The following is an 8,232-nucleotide window of genomic DNA, read 5'->3' on the forward strand; positions in this document are numbered from 1 at the left end:
AAAATAGTTAAATACATGTATGCCAAATAAAGTACGAAGTTGAAGAGCATTGAGGACCAAAATTCCTAAAAGTTTTGCAAAACGTGTGGGGATGATTTGGCAAGGTAGATTACCACGTTCATGACCTCATAAAGAATAACATATACTAGTACCCGAAAAAAAGTTCAAAGTTAACGATAATCAGAACACAAGTTCATAACACTAAAAGATCCACAAGTATGCACCTGCAGTTTCATAATCGCCATTTTTCAGCTTTTCTGGAAAGAATTAAAAAAACTTTATTTTGTAAAAATATTAAAAGAAATGTCACCTTAGATTTTATAGTAATATTTACGTCCATTGCCGATCAGAGGAGGTTGTGAATTTTGCTACTGAATGCCAGGGATTGCAAATGTGTATGTCCGAGTGTACGATTTTTACGTGTTTTAAACAGATATATCATGTTAAGGAGGGATATTTGCGAAAAATACCAGTCGAGAGAATGTTAAATTTCACGAGCCGTAAGGCGAGGGAAATTCATTCTCAAGACTGGTATTTTTCGCAAATACCCCTCAAGAACATGCTATATCTGTTTAATTACACCGAATGTTAATGTTCAAAAACGCATTGATGATCTTGATGTTACAAGCGTCCAGTCGGATAGAGAATTTTTTGGCAAATACCACGGCAGAGAGGGTAAAAAAGGCATATCCTTTTGGCAAATACCCCGGCGGCTTTAAAAAATGAACGATATTCATCTGATAACAGTAAATTGGTGAAAAATACACTGGCTATCAACCAATCAAAATCCAAGATTCTTACATAAGGTGTAATTAAATCAACAACAAACTGTACATTTACTTTCATGTTTACAAACGTTATAGACTATATTTGACATAATAATAGACTGGCTGAGAATTTAGAATTGCACCATGAAAATTAAAAATCTTAAATGTACACCCATATTTGAACCGGGCTTTATTTGTATTTCCACATTCGGCTAAAACATTCGACATAAGTATTCTACCCTATTTATGTAGACACAAAATGCCATAAACATATAGTCTAGTTCATAAATATATTTTATAAAAGCTAAATATAATCTGTTTCCTAGATGTGAAATTAAAATCTTTTTGTGATGAAGATAGTCTATCATTTGAGTATTCTCAACGTAGGTTGTTATGGTATAATAGCACAGTCATTATTGATATAACTAGTTATTACATTCTGTGAATGATATACCTATATATTTATATAGCACAAAAGTATAAAATAATGAGAAAAAAATCAATGAGGAAACCAAACCATGTGATCAGCATAGTCACATTATTATCTATTTTGTTGTAAGTAATGCAACACGCGTATTTACATGTGAATATTCACAATGTTCTAAAGGCATGTCAAAATACATGTCAACTGTCTATTTATATACTGGATTCGTGTATAAGGAAGGTAAGTTTGTATACATACATATTTAGACCTTATCCATCTCTGAAACCAAAAAAAGCTTCTTAAAACGTCTTGAAAAAGCTTCTTTTATTATATCTTATTTTTCTCTCCTGCTTAAGGTTTTTTGACACTACTATTTTGGAAACGAAAAGAACGAGCTGAGCTCATGCATAAAAATCACATTACATGATCGTACTTTGCGTATCAATGATAAAAACAGAAATATCCAGTAAATATTACATGTAAGTATGAGATTGTGATAGAATGGCTATCATGACTTATAAATATCAATGTCAGTTTAAATAAAAAGATGTAGTATGATTAAAAATGAGGCAACTAAATTGGTTTTTTTTATATTTAATTCTAATATGGATCATTTTAAATTAAATTTCATCTACAGCCCCTTCAAATATGATTGGTTTATTGATTAATTGATTGATCAATCAAAAGATTGATTGATTGCCATTGAATTGTAAATAAACTCGTCTTAGATACCAGGACTAAATTAGTATATACGCCAGACGCGCGTTTCGTCTACAAAAGACTCATCAGTGACGCTCGAATCCAAAAAAGTTAAAAAGGCCAAATAAAGTACGAAGTTGAAGAGCATTGAGAACCAAAATTCCAAAAAGTTTTGCCAAATACAGCTAAAGTAATCTATGCCTGAGGTAGAAAAGCCTTAGTATTTCAAAAAATTCAAAAAATTGTTAACAGTATATAACCATATCAATGACAATTCATGTCAGCACAAAAAGTGCTGACTACTGGGCTTGTGATACATGTACCCTCGGGGAAATAAATCTCCACCAGCAGTGGTATCGACCCAGTGGTTGTAAATAAACTCATTATAGTAATTACTGGAAAGCAGATGAATAGAAACACTAAAATATAAATTTTACCACAACATCGATAGTGATCCAAGGTTTCGCCTATGAAACAGTTTAAAAAATCAAATCTAAAATGCAGGACTTGCCGAGGATCTAATATATTCAAAATTTAATTAACAAAGTTACACGACCAACAACATAAAAAATTAAATAAAAATTAAAAAAAATAAAGCTAAAATCATAGCTAAAAATATCCTGGTTTGCAAGTGGCACCCATTGATCGCTTATTGCAAAAGAGAATGCGAAAATAAGTTCTAGATGTCATAAACGAGAAAAGAAAGACAGAAATATTGTCTCAAAAAATATAAAACACAAACAAACTACAAATGGCCAGACAGTCAGACATAGCACAGACAAACTACGTACACACTTGAAATGCCATTTTCTAAAAATTCTTTCTTTTAATAGGTCTTTTATTCAAAACGAACGATTAGTCCCATTCTAAAAGCAAGATATTTAGTGCACGTGTTATAGGAGACTGCTGGTTACGTTCATTATCCCTGTGATCCACATGAATTTTTTGCTGCGTATATATTCCGGATCAATTCCATTTTGCTATTTTTAAATTTTAATCTTGCATAATTAAATGAAATATACCAGCCTTTAGTTCTAATCAACAATATACGCAGTGAACAAGAATAATTTTTGCTCCTCCTTAATATCAACTAAATCTGAAACATAACGCACCACATTAAACAAAACATTCTGAAGGATGTACACCTCTGAGGAGCCAAACATTTTTGATTTCTGGAATTAAACTTTTTTTCTTAACCTGATTTTCGGGTTGATATGACTGCAAAAAAAATAGTTGCTGAGGAAAAAATCATATGGTGTAACATTTCTTCTTTTGTTATAACTCTTTGAAAGTACCTCTATTGTAAAGCTTTGACTTACGACTTGCAACAATAAAATTCTATGTTCGCATAATTTTATCAAAATAACTAACAATTTAAGAGGGTGTCCATGGAAAAACAAGGCAGTTGGTGGCACATGACATATTTTGTTTTCAAATTTTTTTCATCTATTTCATATCACAATTTCATTCTTTCTTAAAGTTAAATTTTGTTTATTATTAACTACGACAAATAAAGAGAAAAAAAATACATAGAAAGCACTGCAAATTCATTTAAAAGGGGAGATAACTCTTCATTTTGTACAAATTTTTTTTGCATTGTTAGTGAACTTTAAAATCATTTTCTGAGCCATCCACTGATGATTCAAAAATATCTTTGACATATATATCCTTTGTATGATATAAACGTTGCATTGGATCCAAAAATTCAGTGGGGAAAAAAATATGTTGTGCCACCAATATCATAGGATTTGCCTGATATTTACTTGGACAGCCTCTTAACACACAAACATTAGAAAAAAATATTCCAATTTACATGGCATCTTGTGTCTTAAATCATAACTCTATTAAGGAACATATAAAATATATGCCAACCTTGATGTTGGAATTGCTAGTTCGGTCAGATATACGTAACATTTTTATTTTCGATTCAAATAAAGTTGATAAAAGGCTGAACATACAGAAAACATATATTCTCTGTACTGTATAAAAAAAAACGTAACGTTGCTAAAACATTCACTTATCATGTCACTAGGTTACATATTTATATAACAAGATGATTTATTTTGCAGATGTGATGTTTGCAAATGTCCAAAATTACTCCGTATGAAGATACAAGGCACGGCCAACTGCCTGACATGTCTTCTATCACTAATGGATGGGAAACGTTTTATTCATAAAGTCCACAGTAAAATACGTCAGCATCAGAAGTTGACTGCTTGTTGTTTATTGTCATTGTCATTTGTAATTTTGTTTAACATATTCTTCCGTACGCTTTCCGTTGATTGTGCTCCATTTATTTGGAGTTATTACAATCCGAGTTGGTTTAATGTAACCTTTATAGAATCCGCTTCAACTCCTGTTCAGTTAGTTGGCAGTGTCACAGTAGACTCAGAAAATATACTTAATCTGAAAGAAAATCACAGAGAAGTCTACAGACAACTCGGTGTTATATTGGATGATAATGATATACAAAAGTTACAGGCATGGCATGGACTAGATACTCGTTTAAAACTTGTCGGGAAAATAGCAACATTCAACGACGTAGTTGTGTCGTCTGACGGTTGGATCGTAGACAGTAAATATGACCTTGCGGTTAGAAATGGTGGCTGCCAGACAACAACAAACTTTTTTGTTCGGACATTTTTGGTGACGCGATACCGAAGTGTTATAACAATCGCCGCACGTTGGTGTGAAGGAATATGGCACTTTCCAATGGAGGCATTAGTTGGTTTAGCACATATAACAGATCTCAATAAACATAATAGCTTCATCCACGTCTCTGAACAAAATAAATGGGTAATGCAATGGCTCAAATTGATTGGCGTGAATAAAAAACGAGTAATCCATGGAACTATATTTGCAGATACATTAACTGTCCCTCAAATGGCAAAATGTGGTAGTCCCTCATTTGATCAGCTTCAATGGTTGCGTAAAAGTATTTCTATAAAAGTTCCGTTAGACAAACTCAGCATCTTATTAATAAAAAGAACTCGAAAACGTGTGATGCCGAAATTTGATGAAATTCAAAGCTTGGTAGAAAAGTTTGCCAAAGAGATGGATTTAAACTTTGTTCTCCACGATGATCATTCATTGCCATCATTAACTGTTCAGTTAGAACGTTTTTCAATGGCTTCCATTGTAATAGGTCCTCATGGTGCCGGAATGGTAAATCTTATTGCATCACAAAATAGAACATGTGTCATTGAATTTTCCCCAACTGATTCAAACACTTGTTATATGAGTTTAAGCTATCTATTAGGTCATAATTATTTCTCTGTACCTTTGTATGAAGATCAAACAGTTCAAATAAATAAAGTAGAGAAAGCATTAATTGCTTGTAGACGAACTAAATAATGCATTGAAATCGAATATATATTATTTTACTTGTTATGTTATTACTTCTATACAATGGAAGAACTGTTAAAGCACCATTGGCCACTTGACCTTGGTTTATTGGTTGGTTAATAACAACTTTGTTCTTACATATCCTTCTATGAATCATTTCCTATCCAAATGGATTTCTGGATATCTTGCCATTATTTCAAAGAACCACTGGTTAGTTATTAAACTTATCAACCATAAGATACTATAATAAGTATCTTTAAAGTAGTTTTTATTCCGTAATCGAATTTGTTCTAAACGCAAATTTTTATTAACACAAATTTAATTTATCAAAGTAAGTTGTGTTATTAAATTTCCATTTTATGTGTACTTTTATGACAGTATTGAAGTGTGCAATTTGAAATAAGAATTCAAAGGAAATATCTGTTTTTCCACTATTACTACTGAAAGATACGCCAAAACAAAAGAATGACTGAAAGATTAATCACACCATGACTGTCAAACAAAAGAATGACTGAAAGATTAATCACACCATGACTGTCAAACAAAAGAATGACTGAAAGATTAATCACACCATGACTGTCAAACAAAAGAATGACTGAAAGATTAATCACACCGTGACTGTCAAACAAAAGAATGACTGAAAGATTAATCACACCGTGACTGTCAAACAAAAGAATGACTGAAAGATTAATCACACCGTGACTGTCAAACAAAAGAATGACTGAAAGATTAATCACACCGTGACTGTCAAACAAAAGAATGACTGAAAGATTAATCACACCGTGACTGTCAAACAAAAGAATGACTGAAAGATTAATCACACCGTGACTGTCAAACAAATAAAAACAAATCAAACAAATCAAACAAGACACGATTCTTAAGCAGGTAGTTAGAATCCTACTTTCATGTTTTATACAAGACACGAATCTAAAGCAGGTAGTTAGAATCCTACTTTCATGTTTTATACAAGCCATTTATATATTTATTTCTTATAGCTAGTATTCTGCGTTTGTTAAAAGGAAAGTCTTGCGTCACTGATGAGTCTTATGCAGACGAAACTCGTGTCTAGCGTATTAAATTATAATCCTGGTACCTTTGATAACTATTTGCGCAGAATAGAAAAACAAACTTATGTATTTTTATCATTTTGAGCTATACGCACACATTCATGATGCTGACAAATCTACTTCATACTTGAACAGATACATTTATTTTAAGTAGCAGACATTTAATGAACATTGCAAACAAACATACACATATCACGTCTTTTGAATAAAGTCTTTTCTGAAAAAAATATTGTTATTCTTATTTGTCACGTGTCGTATATATGATATAACATCTTAACTAGAAGTAAAGTGAAAACGGTACTATTTATTCTGCCATAGGCGACAATGTTAACATTTTCTAAATTTACCACTTTTTAAGATAAAAACCTGGATAAAACAGTTATGTGTTGTGTTAGTACTTTATTACTCTGTTTTAAAAATTAAAGCCAAATAGTATCATGACCAACTTCCAACGGAGCTTGTTTATGTTATCCATGCCCACCGTCATTTTGCACCAAATTTATGAAATTTTGCAAGTCTTTTCGAATAATTCTCTAGAAAATATTTCAATAGGTTTTAAAATTTATATTGTAAATATACACACTGCAGTTATTCAAAGATAAATAAAAAATATATTGTACCCTTACAACCAATCACAGCGCTCCTAATTTGACTTCCTTCACCTGCCTTGGGTACACAAAAGGCCAACCTAATGCTGGGAAAATTAAATACTACCGTTTTCCCTAAAGGGAACCTCGAAGCTACAAAAATAGCCTTGTAGATCATTTAAAAAAAAGCATTCGCTTAGAAAACTGCTTTAATTTTGCTTGCTGTGTTTCATGTAAAAAAAATGGTATCATAAAGATTGTAAATGTATGAGCTCTAAGTTCAGTCACTTTGTTTATCAGGGACTTAAAAATGTAAAGTGGAAATGGTCCCTCTGTGGTCTACCTAACTTCTACTCATGCCTTTTTGATGCGCCCATAGTGATGATGAATCAAATACATGGTATCGTTAATCCTCCACCAATTCATACAAAGAATCGAACTATAAGATAACAACTGTCATATTCTGACTCGGTACAGGACAATTTAAGAAAAAAATGGTGGGTTGAACCTAGTGTTGTGGCTAGCCAACCCTTGCACTTTAAGGCAATGTCAAATATACCGCTTAAATGATATTACATGACAGGAATCCGGTACAAATAAATGCAAGTACACTCAGGAAGGAATGATATAAGATATAATATTATATTGCCTCCTTTACACTTCTAGGAATATGATTGGTTAAAAGCGTCCGCGTGGAGGCCATGTATAATCAATATTAGGTTAGGGAGGTGTGTCTTATATCAATACACGGTTAGTAGTTGATATTTCATATCTATTACAAGAATATTATTATAAAAATTGTGTTAGCAATTGTATAACTAATTATATTAGCTTTAAACCAAAATTTTTGATTGGTACTGCATAACGGTTGCACACAGAATTACATAGTACTAATGTTTGTTCACTTGAGTGCATTGTCGAAAATGCCTATTTAACTGCAAAGAAATATGCAAAAATGATAGCTTGTAGATATACCCCTGATGTAGATCGTATGGATTTAACTCGTTATTGAAGGTCATACAGTGAGCAGCTGTTTACGTAACTGTCATATTTTTTACTCAATGGTAATGAAGTGATACCTAGTGATTACCTAGGATATCTGATCGCGAAATAGTAAACTGTAAAACCAATTTTCAAGAGCTCTATATTTTTTCGAGTGGACAAATAGGGCGAATATAAATTGTCGCGAATATGCAAAACTTGGATATTATTCTTATACAACTACACCAAGAACATTTGAAAATCACAAACTTTTAAAGAGTGGGCGAAAGATACCAGAGGAACAGTTAAACTCATAAATCGAAAATAAACTGAAAACGCCATGGCTAATTTATAGCCACTTG

General features: G+C 32.2%; 1 long non-coding RNA gene across 1 annotated transcript; it reads left to right on the top strand.

The window, feature by feature from the left end:
• The first annotated feature begins 1,343 nt into the window (after positions 1 to 1,343).
• Positions 1,344 to 5,277, top strand: LOC143049418 (uncharacterized). Its single transcript, XR_012970229.1, has 2 exons — positions 1,344 to 1,431; positions 3,960 to 5,277. It is a non-coding gene; the product is annotated as an uncharacterized LOC143049418 (long non-coding RNA).
• Positions 5,278 to 8,232: the final 2,955 nt, after the last annotated feature.

This window comes from Mytilus galloprovincialis, chromosome 10 (genome assembly GCF_965363235.1).
Source record: "Mytilus galloprovincialis chromosome 10, xbMytGall1.hap1.1, whole genome shotgun sequence".
In the NCBI taxonomy this organism is placed as follows: domain Eukaryota; kingdom Metazoa; phylum Mollusca; class Bivalvia; order Mytilida; family Mytilidae; genus Mytilus; species Mytilus galloprovincialis.